Source organism: Dermacentor variabilis, chromosome 1 (genome assembly GCF_050947875.1).
Source record: "Dermacentor variabilis isolate Ectoservices chromosome 1, ASM5094787v1, whole genome shotgun sequence".
Lineage (NCBI taxonomy): Eukaryota > Metazoa > Arthropoda > Arachnida > Ixodida > Ixodidae > Dermacentor > Dermacentor variabilis.
This window is the reverse complement of record NC_134568.1, coordinates 248,935,009-248,951,912: the sequence shown is the minus strand read 5'-3', so window position 1 is coordinate 248,951,912 and position 16,904 is coordinate 248,935,009. Positions and strand designations below refer to the sequence as shown.

Genomic DNA, 16,904 nt, shown 5'->3' with positions numbered 1-16,904 from the left:
TCACTGTGGGCGAAAGGTTGGTGAACTTTGAAAGAGTAGTCCAAGTGCGAAAAAATAATTCCCAACAGGGGAAAGTATAAAAGTTAAAGATCTACATTATTACATAAAACGATTTGCATGACAAAAGAACATAATTACTGTATGACCTTCATGTCAGCGGCTACGTGCTAGCCATAAGTGATGGTTATTGATAATTATGCACTTTGATGTCTTTTATGTGGTCACGTGGTCCATTATATTTTACCGTAACATCAGTCAAACAGCAGCGTTTCTTTCTGTCCTGTTCCCTTCCTCTTATTTCTTAGACGCGCTGGAAACATACAATAATGCCAAGTTTCCAACTAGCCCTACCTTCTGCATTAGAAAGGGACAGGTGCGAGGACTGATGCGCTCTTGGATCCTCATCACACAACGTGATCAGTTCACTCTGAATTGAATCACTCTGGTGATTCGTGACGTGTAAGGGAGAGAAAGCTTTCGCTGCTGGCCTCATGCAGGATTACGTAAGGTTAACCGTTACCTGAAAGAAACTAGGCAGTCCAGAACCAGGTATCACCATAAAGAGCTAAAGAACGGTCTTGACTTGCAGGCGCAACACATACGATAATGCGTAGCAGGTACCATTACGCGACATACTGAAGAAACGGCAGAAATCGTCTTAGAATGCGGCACATGCGTGGGGCAATATGTTTATTTACTCTAAACCTTGCGGAATACAGCAGGCTGCGTGCTCACGCTGAGATATTGTTTCATAGTAGAAAGGCTGCTCTTGACAAAGTTACCTGTTCGAACTATTCAGTTGCGCCGGACGGACTAGATGGAGTGTATCTAGCCCAGAGCGTGTACCCGCGCCTCGCGTGTACGTATACCGACAAACAGTGGGGGCTTGCCGGGTGGCAGTGTAGGAAGCCCGATATCCGCTTCGATACGCAGTCGGCGCTTTCTGACGATATTCCCACGACGGCTACACGCACGGTTGTAATATGGGTATCTACAGAGCGTGAGCAAATAAACCCTCTTCCGGCTTCGCCGTAGTACACACCGCGGTGCGCGATCCTCAATGAAAAACCTGCCCGATGATGGTGTCGGCGATGGTGGTTGCGGCGGCACCGGTCAAAGAGCAGGCGGCGTATGGCTCGTGTGGCCGTATACCTTAATCCGCCGGGTATTAGGGGCCGGGTGAGACCAGCACAACAGGCGCGGTGCTGCTCACGGCGGCCGCAATTAGTCGACAGCGCCGCGCGGCGGAGGCCTCGTCTCGCCTTTACTGCCGCGCGCGTTTACTCCGGCCGAAAAACACTTGTGCTCCGGGGAACCTGACCGCGTGCACATCCTGTTGCGCAAAGTGTCCGGTCCTCGTTAAATGCGCTCGTAAAAAGTCATTGCACTCGCCGCACGGCCCTGCAGCGATGATCGGCGGGATTGGTCCGCTCCCTTTGTCCGCCGCGCACCCCCGCAGGTGAGTCGTCGCCGCTTACCGGGTCACCAGATGCGCATGTTCCGGGCCCAGGAGATCAGCGCCGACCGGGGGCTTACGAGCCACGCGGGCGCGTTGCCCCTATAACGCGCCCTTGTTGAGCCATTTGGTGGGGTTTAAGCAGGCCGCGTGCTTGCGGTTTGCCTCAGTCGCCGCGTAACGAGTTCAGTGATTGAAAAGCAGAGGAGTAAGAAAAGAGCCGACGAATAGCTCGTTAACCTGCCTTTGTTACCCGGCAGGGATAAGAATGAGTGAGCACCTTCTCGCATTTATCTCTTTCGCCCAGCTCGTGCACTGTCATCGAAAGGAAGGAGTCGCTGCAGCAGCGCGTATAGCTTCGGTATTTAAAACCACGCAGGGAGGTGTTGTTGACGGCTTACAATATGTCATCCTATTGCATTACATCTCGGGTTCCCGTTGGGGTCAGTGCATCAGGTCCCCAAGGGAGATTAACGCTGCTTGGGCGGTTCTCAGAAGAGACGGAACACAGTCGCTATACGGGCGTGTGCGAGGAGGGAGCAGGGATGTCCAGAGATGAAGCTTGAGACGAGTGAAGCATTTTCTAGTTTTTGACACCTGGTGCAATAGTTCCTGATGGCCACCATCAAATCTACATGCTCAGACCGATTTGTGCCTATATTTTAATCAAAGCGATCACTTAGCTTATGGGTGCTAAGTTGGCATGCAGTTGAGTTGCACTTGATGCAATTTACATCCGCTATACATAGGCGACAGTGGACCTGTATACACGCTGCGGTCTCGCTTGTGCAGCAAATGTATGATGCGCGCCGCCCTTCGGGAATGTTTGCTTGCTGCTGGGGTGACTTCATGTCCGAGTATAGGGCCACAGGGTGCACATGATCCGCAAAAATAAACGAAGTGTTGCTGAAGGGAAAGTTATTGGGGTATAGAGGGTGCAAAGTCTGCGTTCTGCAACACGTATACAGGTGTTGCTGCAATAGCGATTAAACAAATATGTACAGGTGTGCAGCTCTTCATCTGAAAGATTCGCCAAGAAAATCCGAACCGCAAACTCACATCACGACATGGAAAACTAGACACTATATAGGCTGCGCTTGTACAGCACCGTTTACACAGGCGCGTGAGCGCAACGCGAAAGATATTTCGACAGGCAGGCAGGCAGACAAGCAGGCACGCAGGAAACGCCGCGCACCAGCGGATATTGTGGGCCGCAGTAAAGGAGTCGTGCAGGTCGTAACCGTGGCGAAGTCCCTTGTTCGAGTCGCGGCTCGCGCTGCCGCGGGCGACCGTCACTCGTCGGCTGCCTGCGGAGGCGCGCTAAGCCCGGCCGCTGTAGCGCCACAGAATGGCAGGGCGACGTTTTCTTTCGGCGCCGGGAGAAGAAGGAGACGAACCACTACTACTACTACTAATAATAATACATATAAAAAAAATGTGGTGGCCCCCTCCTCGGCAGGCACGTCTACAAACACATCGCGGCCGTAAACAGACGCCGATCCGCTGACAACAAGCCTTGCAGAGGCGGGCGTTTTGTTTGCTTTGCGGCGGTTTCTCGCTTGTCGGCTTTCCGATTAAGCGCACGGCTGCGAGGCGGCCCCTGGCAACCCCGGGACGGGGCGCCGCCGCAAGCGTGCTTTATGCGCCGCGGCGCTGCGCCCGGGGAGCAGCGAGCTGTCATTGAGCGCAACCTGGCTCGCAGCGGGCGCCTCCTTTCCATCGCGGCCCGAGACGTCTGGTTCCCCGACTGCCGCGTTGCTAAACTCAGGGCGCCGTGACATCTGACATGGCTTGAAACAATCCGTCTGCTGCCTGTTCCCTCTGTCATTGAACCTTCCCTCTCGCACGCGCATGCCCGTGCGTGCGTTTTCTTCTTCTTGTTTGTCGGTCAGCGTCGCCTCGGCCGCGCATCAGTGTCAGGTGTCATTGCTTTCGTTTTGTGCTGCTCGCAAATGAAGTCGGAGCACGGAGGCGCGCGCTGCGTGCGTACTCGCCGCGCCGCCGACTCGTATTCCGGATCCGGCCTGGCAGTGTTGACTGACAGCGGCCCTTGTCTTTTCCTTTCCGGGCGCGCCTCACGTGGTCAGGGAGGAACGCTGCAGAAATGACACGCACTATGCGCGCGCGAGTCTATTTTGGCTGTGCACCTCGGCCCGCGCGCCGCAGTGGCCGCCGGCGCGGCCGGGCGCGCTCGCCCGCACGGCAGGTCGTGCCGCGGCCAGGTTTGCAGCCCTCGCGTCGCGGGCTGTAGGGAGGGGCTGGTTAATTGGATAATGGACTTGTCGCGTTGCGTCGCGGTTCCTCGGAGCGCGGCTACGGCGATTCCCGAAAAGTGCGAAGGCGGCATGATGCCTTCCGGCTCGACGGCGGGCAACAAGGTGCGGAGCCGCACCGTCGGACGCTGTACCATCGAGAAATTAAGCCCCCTTTGCTCGGACTCTTAGAGTGGGCAAACAAGGCGATGCTCAAATAAAGGAGATTGGAGCTGTATCGCTCCTTTTGTTTGCTATCGGGCCAAGAACGTCGACGTCTTCGAGACAATCACAGTCATATTATGGGTGTGAAGCGCTTTCGATGTCGCTGCTGATTGCAGTTAAATGAGAAAGTTTCCGCAGTTGCATTGACGTGAGAGAGCCGGTCAACTTTTGACACTTTAACGAGGCCTAATCAAACTTTAGCTTGATGAGACTACCAATATATTTTTTGTTTCTCGCCATAATTAAAGTTGGACACGAAATAACCTGACCTCATCGCACACTCACGAGAAACATAGCGATAGACTGAGAAGAAGACGGCTTCCCAGAACATTGAAAATTATAGGCATTCAAGCTTGAGCCTGAACGACAATTAATGTCACTCCTAATACGAATGTGCATTCTTACGAGGCCATGGGAAAAAGTAAAGTGAGAGAAAGAGAAGACGGACCTTTTGGTATGTTTGTAGGCTACGCTGAAAAATCGCGTAAATGATTACTGTATGTGCGTGCCCGAAAACTTATGTTCCCGAATAATGATGAAGAAATATCTAAAGAGCTACAGCATGTGTTTGACAATGCGAATTTCCGCGGAGAGGGAGAATTATTCTTTATAGAACGTAACGTTAGGTTGTCCATTCCGCCAAAGTTGAGTGACGATAGAAATTTCGTAACTTTATTGTAGCGTCTGTGGCTTGGCGCAGCATTTAGGCGTCATTTTTTACACAGGATTCAATACGTTGCTAATCCGCAGTACCATTATGGCCAAGCTGAAGAAGACGTACAATATCTCCTTCTCTAGTGTCCGCGACACGATAGAGTGAGGCGAAGACCGAAGGCCGATTTAATTTCGTTAGACCGTAGACCTATCACTCTGAAAGAAATACTTGGCCCGTGGCCAACGCTAGAGCTACAGAAAAGAACACTTGTGGCTTTTAAAATATTTTTGTAAAGAACAAATATATTAAGTTCTTACTAAAGGTATCGTGGTTGACACTACTACTAGTTTTTCTTTGAATACCACAGTTTGTATGGTATGGTGTATGTGTGTAGCTCACATTTGGCGTTGTTATATGTTGTGGTGTGGCGTTTTTCGTAGATATAAACTGAACTTACGTACGTGTTTTCAGACCAACTAGCCCAATTCATTGCTCTTCTAAACACTTCCACTTGTTTGCGGAACTGTAGGTGCGTCTCTTAGTGTCATTTCACTTTCTTCTGTGGGTAGAACTTCGCGCATGTGTGTGCTGTTTGACTGTCGCCAGTTCGTAACATTTTTTTGTGCTTTTAATTTTGCTTGCACTGCTAGAAGGAGTTACCGGTGCCAATAAAGATGTCAAGGTCTCTTTTAATTTAATATTTTTAAAAAATCAAAAAGATCAGGGTCTGCATTTTTGAAACTTCTCTTATACGTGAAGGATTTCCTATTGGCTGACGTTCGGCGTTTGTGAATACGGGTCCCGAATCGTTTGGTTGCGGCAGACAGAATGACATCCAACCGCCCTTGGTGCATATCATATTAAGTTTTCGGTACTCCATAAAGTCTGTTCACACCTTTCTTTTTCTTTTTTACCTTGAGGTACCTCTTGTTTGGGTGCTTGCAATATATTGCACCTTAAGATACGTGCACGCATGGATAAAGCGGCGCGACTGCGGTGCGATGGTGCGATACGAAACACATTGATGACAAAGCCTGCGAGGCAAGTTGACCGTGCAACGCACACCTCCAGATACCGTATAGCGTTTGCCTCGGGGTCCTTCACGTCGTACGTAGAGACCGATGACAATCTCTGCGCGCGACGTATGGATACCGACCCTCGCTCGTTCGAAGGAGCGAGCTGTGGCTTCGCTCCGGTGCTGTGCCTCGATTGCGCGCTGCGGAATCGGCCGCGCGTCCCCGGCGGGCGAGAGGCGGCGAGGGGCGGCCGGCTGCGCGCAACGCGAGATGTCGTCTCCTCGTTAAAAGCGCTCCTTGGCGCCGGCGATACCTCTGCCGCCTGCTGACTTTATAAACAGACTACAGGAAGGCTTGATTTATTACGACAACATCCACGGAGGAAAAGATGCTCTCTTGCGGCGTGAGAACCGAGCCGACATCTGTAGAAGACCGGGGGCGATATATCATCACAATAACGCTGTGCAAATGAACGCGCGCGTGCGCAATTCCGCGGGCTGCGCTAAGCGAGGGACACGCGCCCAGGTCTACTTACACCGCTGGAGCTCGCCGCGGAGTAATCAGCAAACGGGGTGCTTTCAGGCGTAATGAAGACATGCGTAAGTAAATAGCAATTTCAGGGCACGTCTGTGCTGGCATTCTGTCGGCGGCGTCAAGTCGAGAGCCCTCCCCCCCTCTTCCCCCGCCCCCCCTTTTGGTTATGTAAGGAAAATGGTCGGCCACTCGTTGTGCCAGCGTTCTGCCGTCCAAATGATGATCGATGGGACAACTGGGCAGCGCCCGCAGCGCGCAGGGCCCGGCGAGACGCCGTCCAATTAAAGCTGCGGCCGGCGCGCGCGCTCCTTGGCTTTGTTTTGGCCGCGCGCAGCGGGCCTGATCAGTCGCGGGACGAAGCGGCGCTGGTCGCAGCGCTTCCTCTGGAATCTCTCGGCACCAGAGTAGTCGCCGCCGCAGAAAGGTCTCCCGCAGCAAACTAGTGAGCAGCCAAAAGACGCTGCTGGCAACCGAGAGGGTTTTTTTTTTCATTATTATTCCTTTTCGTCCTGCAACGACGGGCAACGATGCACGTGTCTTGGACGCCTGCAGGCATTAATTTACATGCCGAAAGTACATTAGATCTTATCGGTCGCGATACGACTTTGACAGATCTGCGTGACAAGCGTAATAGCCGTTTGTTTCTTAAACGGCGCTTGTTGTCCAATCGTTCGTGGTGTTCATGCAGCCGTAATTTGCCGCTTTGTATACCGGAGCAGTGTCCGAGAAGAAAGTGCTCGCTGATTCAAATTGATTAGCCTTGCATCGAGATTAGTGCGCATAAGCACCTTCGTGGCTGGCCCGGGCATCGTTCGTTGCTCAAAGCATTTTGCCTCCTTTTCCTTGTTTTCTTTTCTTTTTTTTTTGCCGTTTCTTTGATTGTGGGTGTAGTTACAAATTCGCCATTCTTTTTTCGTTTTCTTTCACTTATTTCGTTTTTTATAAATGCACTTAAGTTTGTCTCGGCTTTACGTTTTTGTGTTGTGCAACCGATATCACAAACTTTGAGATTGACCAAGCATACTGACTACGAGAGGGCGCAGGATGAGAAGATATAGAATTATGCGAAATATATTCGCTTGCATCATTTCAAGAAACGTTTCTAGCATCCTTTATACAGTGGCTTAGTTGCAGTTCAGATTATCGCTTCCGGCAAAGCACCGCTGTCGTTCTCATAGTGGCGATATCCCGCGATCGATGCGAAGCCTGCCACATGCTCCGTTCTACATCTACATATACCAACTTTGTAGCCTGGTCGAAAGTTCTGCACGCTGAACAGGTTCCGGGTTCTTCAACGATCATAAATGTAGAGACATTTCGATACGTCCTATAGCAATCTGGCATGCCGAAGCATCCCAGTGTTCCAAAGCTAGCGAAAAATCTAAAAAGGAAGACGACGATAAACTGTCAAGGCGGAAAATCGCAAATTTGTAAAATAACGAAGTATGGTGATCCGGGAAGTAACAGGGTTCTGGAGAAGCGCAAGCCGTCATGCTCAGTGGTTCGTACATTGGGCGAAACTACGAAGTTTTCAAAATTCACATACGCGCTGTCTTTTACATAAAGATACAAGCTACAATTATAAAAAAAAAGGATGTATTACTCTGAAATGTACAGTGGGAATAAGAACGTCGTTCAAGAAAGGAGAGAATATGCACGACACATTGCTGGTTTCCTTGCAATGTGCATCCAACAAGCTCAGGCGAACACCATTCGCTCCATTGGTGTGCCGCGTTTCATCTTTCCTGCTGTGCATGTCGGTGTTCTGTGTTTGAAACCTTTCTTGCAATCAGCATACATCGAGCTCAAGCACGCCATTATCAGGAACATAATTGTCGACGTATAATAGCGCAAGGAGTAACCTATCTTGCTTTCGTTCTTCTTTGTGTGTTTTTTTTTTTGTAGTAGACCATCTTGACGTGCTAGGTCATGCACGCACTAGATTTGCGTTATTTTTTAGGTGCGACAAAGTTCAGCTTACCAGGTGTGGTAATAATCTTGAATACGTTTACGGTAGCGCGATTATAAGACAGGACAGGAGAAGACACACAGGGGACACACGCAACACAAACTTCCAACAATGTTTATTATCGAAAACCAGGTCGTGCTTATACACTCAGCCAACATGAGTCACAGCCACGTGAACAGTTAAACATTCAAAGCGAAACATTTTTATAAGTGATATCTTAAGCCATGCTCAAAAATTTCAATTCTTTATCAGAGAGAGCCAATGACGGTTTACTGATACACGATTCCCCCAGGGCAGCAATCTGCTCAGCTTCTATTAAAAGTCTAGTCAGTTCGCACTTACTTCTACAAGTAATGGTTGTTGATTCAAAGAGAGGGGAGCACTTATGCTGCTTACAGTGAAGGGAGAGAAACCCATCTGATGCAACTTTGTCGACCTCATTTTTGTGCTCGGGTGACCTGTCATTGACGCATCTGCCCGACTGCGCGACGTAATACATTCCACGCGATAATGGTTCACGATATATAACTGAAGTCTTGCCATCTCTAAACTTTTTCCTGTGTTTTACTTGGCAGCTAAGAGCACTTTATTTCTTTTCTGGTCTTGTCTTCTTGCATAAGCTGATCAGTTTGGTAGGTGCAGATAGGACCACATCAGTGTTACCTCGGCGGGCAATTTCCTTTAGGTTGTGCGACAACCGGTGGATATAGGGTATAACTGTTGGTCTTTTTTTTTTTTTCTCACGGTTACTATTTCCTTCCGCACGTTCAGAGGGCCCCAGATTGCTGCGCTTTCCTTAGTATCCTTCCTACAACTGATACCAGACCTTCACTGGGATAACCTGCATCATGTAGGCGCATGGCCTGTTGTGTGAACGCTTCGTCGGTGCAATGATGGCATGATTTATTAAGTGCATTAGTGGAACACATTTTCGCAATTCCTCTTTACTTTACCATATCTGAACTGCTTGATTGAATAAGGTGAGAGGGCAAATCTTTTCGAACGCAGAGCATCGATCTACTCTTTCCAGCTGGACAAGCCGCTTTATATATCATGTAATTATAAAGACGAAAGTCATCACGTCCTTCAGCCTTTTGCATGCATAGCACAAGGAAGCTGTATTCTGCAACCAACTTGCGAAAGTCAGCAAATTTGGATCGAAGGCTATTAGGGTTCCATTAAGATATTATGACATTTTCGTAACAGCTGTTCAGGATTGCCATGCGGTAGCACTGATGGGGACAGCTGACTCATTAATGGCTCCATAGGCAACAGTGCGCACGAAAAATTCGCAATGGAAATGATATGCGAAGAAAAGAACGCGGCCGCGCGCGTTGGAGAACGCTAGCTGTCGTTCGCTTAAGTTGCCGAGGCTGTCACACCGGGAAACATTTTTTTCGCTGCCAAAGCTGTTTTCTGGTATCACAGGATAATGATGTTCATCTACATGTTGGTCAACTAGAAGAAAACATGCTGGATTACTCTTGGGAGACATGTCGTTCGATGCGGATAGTATGCAGAACGACAGAAATTTGATGAAATCCGAAGGGATTTATGTTACTGAAAGGCAGGCGTTCAAACACGGACACAAGAAGGGACGAAAACATAACACGAACACGATGAATAGTGGTGTGAATAGACCGCGGTGTGAAGAGGCCCATAAAAAAAAATTGCATGGTACATCAGGACTGTTAATTCCCCCTACTAATGCATCAACTGGATTGAGCGGGCTTGCTGGCACCTCCAAAACCTGCACCAAATAACGACATTAAAAAAGAAAGAAAGAAAGAGATGGAAAGAAAGAAAGAAAGAAAGAAAGAAAGAAAGAAAGAAAGAAAGAAAAACCAGCAGATCTGTACTATTTTGCAGAATCACAACCCAAATTCGAACGAGTTTTAGAGGCCTTGGCGCACGGCACCCTCCTTGGTATAGCTTCCGAAACCTTTGTGTTCCCGGCAAAGTAGACGTTCGCGGTCCCTGCATAACTTCGCTACGCTCGTGCGCCTTCTTCCCCACATATGCACGCCGCGCCGATCGCAGAGCGCCTGTGCTGGCGACATTCAACGTGCGATCGTCTGCAATTAAGGCCCTCAAATTGCACTTCTCAAGTGAATGGACTCGCAATGGTTGATTCTAAGTGTAGTGTACCTCGCAATCGTGTGCAAGATATAAAGCGCTAATGTTGACTACAACGTTCCTCACAGCCAGACTTGTGCAGGTTACATAAAAAGGTAACCGATCACAATTACACTTAATTCCTTCATAAATGTAATTGATTGCAGTTACCAAGTACTGCCTCACGAAAGTAATTGAACAATTAGTAAAAAAAATTCTGTACTTTAACGTTACTTTTTTCCCTGTTTGTATTACCATTGCACAAATACAGTAAATAGAACGAGCTGGTCTCGTTCTTTCAATGCGTCTTCTGCACCCCTAACACGCTGTTTATCTCCACTAACAATTGCGCGCACTGGATAGAAGGTCTTTGCTGTAACACCACGAACACCCCTTGCGCACAATACTGTCATTACTCAATGTCGCGATGCTCGGTCTGGGTCCTAGATGTATGAAGCACAGCGTTTCATTGTTGCTGGCGCTAGGGGATGACGCTTCCGACAGGGCCAGGGAAAAACTGAAAGATCATCCATAGGTGATTCTCTCGTATCAATGGCCATCGTTATCGTTCCTCAGAAGCACTGTTCCAGTTTTCCGATTAATTGTTATGGGCGCGAGCAAAAGTTCACGTTCCTTGAAAAGGTGGCCAAATCTGTGATGTAATCTAATATAACCCCTCCCCCCCCCCCCAGCCGCATATTGTTCAGCCCTAAAAATACTGTTCGTGTGTTACAATCGCAAAAACTAGGCGTATAGGAGTCACGTATGCATCAGACAGATGGAAACATGTGCGTTTAACGGGAAGAAGTTGTCTATGTCAGAGAAGTCACAGACTGCACTAACCAAAGAAGAATTGAGCGGCAGGTTTTAACGCCCATGAAGGCCGCTTAAAGGCGCTTCCAAGAGAGAGAGAGAGAGAGAGCGAGAGAGAGAGAGAGAGAGAGAGAGAGAGAGAGAGAGAGAGAGAGAGAGAGAGAGAGAGAGAGAGAGAGAGAGAGAGAGAGAGAGAGAGAGATGTATCACACACACATGCACACACACAGAAAGATGTGGAAATCGGCGACCTGTCCTGTTCAGGTAATCGAGGCGTGGCTGCAGGACGCTGATTGTGGGAAAGAGGTAACCCACGCTCATCCTTAATGACTATAGTTCCAGCCGAATTTAAGTGCTAAAAGATGCGTCGCCTGTTACAGCCTGTCTCGTTAAAAATGTAGCTGGTTACCTGTAATTGGTGACTAAAAATGCAATTGAACTACAGTGAGCGTTAGCGAGTAAAGAAACTTTATGATTAAACTAAAAAAAAAATCGTGATGATTGCAGGTAAATACATGTAATTCGTTATGTAAACGTCTGCTCACAGCACAACGCGCAGCTTTCGGACAAGATTATTATTATTATTATTATTATTATTATTATTATTATTATTATTATTATTATTATTATTATTATTATTATTATTATTATTATTATTCTATGTAGCATCTGACGTAACTCCTGCAGCATTTGGTCATATCCTGGCATCAATTGAAACTCTTCTAATTTCACATAAGAATCACAAAGCGATGGCTACTGGCGACTTTAATGTACCAGGAATCTCACGAATTAATAATGCTGTCTGCCATAGTTGCTCTTACATTTCTCAAAAATGTCACTCCTTACTTGGCTTTATATTCTTTAATTCCGTGCAGCAGCTAAACTTCACTGATAACTACTGTGGCAACATTCTAGATTTCTGTCGTACGAATATTTATGCTGTTTTTATTACGAGAAGTGACGTTCTTCTAGTTCCGACTGACAAGTTCCATACTCCTGTGATTGTTTCTTTAACTCTCGTAGCCCAGAAACGCAGCATTCGCTCCGATAACCGCACGAAGCGCCGCCTTCAAGTTTTCCCTGGTACTTCAACGTTAACTTTTCCTTTCCTTCAACACTTACCTTGTAGCATTATCTTGAAAACGCAGACTGGTTGTTCGGAGATGGGATAACTTATGTTGATGAACAGGTTAACTTGTTTACGAAAGTCAATGATGATGGCACGCGCCTAAAAAATCGCAAGAAAAATATCAAAAGTACCGTGATTGGTTTTTTAAAGAACTGAAAACGACAATGAAACAGAAAGACCAATCACAGAGAAAAGAGGGGAAAAAAGGCCTATAGATAAGTGGAAATTTGAATTTCGTCGCTTTCGTGTAGTCATTGTAAATGTTATAATAACGTAGATCGCTACAACCACATTGAACGTGTTGAAGCCAGCATGACCCGTAAATTAATATATTTCGGGAACTACGCGCGCTCTGTTTTCTAAACAAGGGCGCTGAAGATGTCTTGTTGATGAAAAGGGCGATGTTGTCTCGGACACTTCTGATGCCTTTGCAGAGCATTTATGTTCTGTATTTGGTGTAAAAGATGCTTCTACATCAACTAACCTTCCTACTCAGTCTGATACGGCGTGTCTCATACTAAATGAAGACCTTATTTTCAAGTGTATCAAGCGCCTCAAATCTTCCTTTTCTTGAGGCGCTTAGGGTATTCCTCCCGCACTGCTGAAGACGTATGGTACGGAGGCATACTTGTCCCTGTTATCACAAGCACCTTTAACAGTTCCCTGAAGTCTAGTGCATTCCCTAGCGCTTGGAAGATAGCACGGGTAGTGCCCTTACACAAATCGGGTGCTAGAAGGGCGCGTATACTGACTACCGGCCCATATATCTATCCTCTGCGCTACGTCGAAAGTGTTTGAATCTGTATTGCATTCCCTGCTTTCTGTTAGCGCTAAGAAAATTTTAATAGATCAGCAGCATGGCTTTGTAGCAGGGCGCTCCACAACAGCGAACTTGGTCACGTTCATTACCCATGCTTCGAGTCAGGTGCACTTTAGAGGCCAATTATAGACACTCGTTACTTTAACCGATGCATTTAATGCAGTTTGCCATGAGCTCCTTATTACAAATCTCACTCAAATTGACATATCTTCTTCCATCACTGCCCTGGTATCAAATTACCTAAGCAATACATCGTGCTTCATTGGCATAATGGACAGAGTTCTATCGTCTGTGAGGTTACTAGCGATGTTCCTAAAGGATCTGTTCCAGCTGGCCCTCTTCTCTTCCTTCTGTTCATTAGTGACATTTCGTCAGCAATTCAACACCCTTCATTCATTCTGTATGCTAAATACTTATTGCTATTTAAGACTTTCAACAGTGTTCACGACTGCATTGACCTCCAAGAGACATTTTCTCACAAGTTCTCACTCTCAAACTGGTACCGAGACTATAAGCTACTCCTAAATGCTTCCAAAACTATGTTAAGTTATACGCGGGAAACGCAATATGTACAATTTTTATGCACTCTTCGGAATGTTCCATTGCCCAGCGTCGATGAAATTAAACATCTTGGTGTGTACTTCGACAAAACGCTAAGCGTCTCTTCATAGGCTAAATACGCGAAACATCGTGCCCTTCACGCTCTTTGTATTGTTTTTCGTGTTTCGCATGACTTCCACTCCCCTGTTGCCTTTCTGAAATTGTATTCTTCTGTGTGCCTTACATTACTACAGCATGCCACTGTAGGTTGGGGCGGATCGTGAAATCTAATTCTCACATCATTGAACGCGTCCAGAACAAATTGATATCTGTTATCAAGCACCGCTTTTGCCGCTCTGGCAATCTTAGCCCAGCGCTTTCAACTATACTGCAACACACCCCTCTAAAATCAAGACGTATTAAATCAGACCTTTCGTACCTCTATAAAGTGGTCCGTGGTCCAAAAGCTTCTTAATCATGTGCAATTTTCCGTGCTGAAGAAGTATACCATGTAGGCAACATTCCGCGTTTTCTGCACGGCTTTGCTGCATTAAAGACTGTCCTATGGCTTGACTCCAAACAGCACGTAATAAGTATTCTGCCTGTATTCACGTGTTTCAGAGTTCATTTCTTGTGTTTTGTAAGTATGCAGATAACCATGTTGTATGGTTACCTCCTTTTTGCGTCTGCCTTCTCGTTTTCTGTTTCTGCATTTGTTTCTGTTTCCCTATCTCACATTGTTTTGTCCACCACATTCGTCTTCTCTGTACATGTTGTCTTGCGTATTACTTTTTAAGCGTACCACTACGAGGGCTCCTAATCTGTCGATGGGCACGATAACAAATATTTGATTGATTGAGTGACCGACTGAGTGATTGGTTGATTATGCAGTTCTTTTGTTTTTCCATGCAATTATTATCCCATAAATTGTGGTCGTCGTAGTTTTGCATAGTTACCTATTCTTTATTTTGTTTTTGTATCACCCCATATTGTGGCCGTAGCACCCCATACCTCAGTGGTGTTTGTAGGCACGTGCATGTGCACCCAAGTGCAGGGTAGCAAGCAGTAGATTTGATCCTGGTTAACCTCCCTGCCTTTGCTCTCTCTCTTTCTTGGTGCGTTAAAATTATTATTATTATTATTATTATTATTATTATTATTATTATTATTATTATTATTATTATTATTATTATTATTATTATTATTATTATTATTATTATTATAAGCTTTGACACATTTGAAAACGTTCTTGCCCAAGGTAATGCGTAATGACATTTAACTAACTGCGCAATGCGTGCCAGCATTGGTGCTCTGCCTCTTTTCCACGAGCTTGCCCGACGGGGATTCTGCGTAACAGAGCGCGGTACGAGGGCCGCCTGCTCGAGAGGACGACCCGCTCATCTGCGCTCGCGAGGAAGCTGCACGACGTCTCTACCCCCCCTCCCGCCCCGCCACATTTCTGCCGCCCCCGCAAAGTGGAGCGGGCCCTTGCGCGTCACATATCCGAGCGTCGCGCCGCGGTCTCCGAGGAATACCGAGAGGGAGAGCAGGCGTGCGCGAGTTGGCGCGTACGGAAAGCAGCAGCAAAAGCGCACCGCGTGATGTGTTTGCAGGCCACACCTACTCAGGTGGGGTGTCAGACAGATTCTCGGGACTTCCGTCCTCTGCGACTCCTCCTCCTTGCCCTCGCTACCCCCCCCCCCCCCCTTGAGCTCAGTTCCACGAGAATTGAGGAGTCCCCCTTCTCGACGCTAACACCGACACCACGCGCGCGCGCGCGTCGCCTATATGCATGCGAGTTCACGGGAAACGCAAGCCGGCGCGCCGCCGCGCTCGCCGGTGTGGTCCCGGACGCTCGGCGCGCCGGGCCCGATGGAAGCCCGTAAGTGCGCCCTGACCGATGCCACGGTGGCGCTCCATAAATCCTGGCCACGTTGCGATAAGAGCGGGTGCCCTGCTTTATGATCCGCATCTTCGTCGCTATGCGCCTCGCCCTGATCGAGGGGATATGGCTCGCAAACGAGGCAGAGAGATAGTAGCCGGCGCAACAGAATGCGATGCATGGGGAGGACCTCTTGGGTGCGCGGCGGGAACACACAGGAGTGCATGGAACGGACTGGCGGGAGTCGCTGCGGTCTGGGTGCGTGAGCGCGTTGCCGATTTGGTGCCCCAACGGTGCCTTGGATAGCGGGGTTTTCGCTACCCGATAACGGCGTAGGCGGTCATGGACTTGACTCAACGTACAGCTTGTGAAAGGGTACACGTTAAATCTTCGAAAAAAGCAAACAAATAATTGCCTATGACGCTTCTCGACGACGACGAATTAACAAAGAGAAACTTAAATAAATAATATGCTGAGCTCAAGTAGTCACGACTTAAAGCACCCGCACGCACCATATGTATAGTGCAAAGAATAGAAGCACGTAGGAAAAATAACAGGACTTTTCCGACCTTTCGGCCGGGGTCCGGCCGTCATGAAGAGTGCGACATGCAGACGTGCTTGATCTTTGCAGTCGCACCCTTGATGGAGGCCGAACCCCGGCTGAAACGTTAGAAAAGTCCTGTTATTTTTCCTACGTTCCTCTATTCTTTTAACTACTTCTGTGCCGGATCCATCCGGTGATTGAGTGCTGCATTAAGATATATATATATATATATATATATATATATATATATATATATATATATATATATATATATATATGTGTGTGTGTGTGTGTGTGTGTGTGTGTGTGTGTGTGTGATGACGGTGGTGCAGATGTTGAAATGACGCGTACACACCAATTTTTATAGGCAATGAACTATAAGACTGCGCTAGACGAGACACTGGAAGACACTCTACATTCGGAGAACGCTCACTTTTACACAGGGCTTTTAACGGAAGGATCCACAAAATGCCGCATAGAAATTTATAAGTGCATTCTACTCAACACGGCGCTTATAAATGTTTCAGCTTCATCACGTTAAAGTAATTCATTATGTTAGCACGCTACAAGTGCTAGAGACCGTGGTGCTAGAGAGCACAGCGGAGTCACCGGACTGTTTTTTGTCCCGTGATGGACAACTTCCTTCACTAGGAAACACTAACGAAGCAATAGTGTCCACGTCGCCCGCGTAATGAATTCTCTTCCATGAGTACAGCTCTTTCATGAATAAAAAAATGATGCTTCCTTCTGATTTTTATACGAATGTGAAATGTAGTTTACAAAGATTCCTATCTCTCATAGTCTGCGCCTCCAATATCATCCCGTTCACTGTAACTATTGTACGGTGCCTGTTTTGGGGAACAATACGACGAACAGAATTGTTTGAACGCTTGAGTGCTTCGGTCACCATAACAGCACGTGCCTGGAAATAAAGATGTAGCTATACTCAGCTCA

At 47.5% G+C, this 16,904-nt stretch overlaps 1 protein-coding gene across 1 annotated transcript in view; it reads left to right on the top strand.

The window, feature by feature from the left end:
• LOC142573239 (uncharacterized) overlaps positions 1 to 16,904 on the top strand; it is a 209,540-nt gene that overhangs the window by 68,094 nt on the left and 124,542 nt on the right. The window lies entirely within an intron of this gene.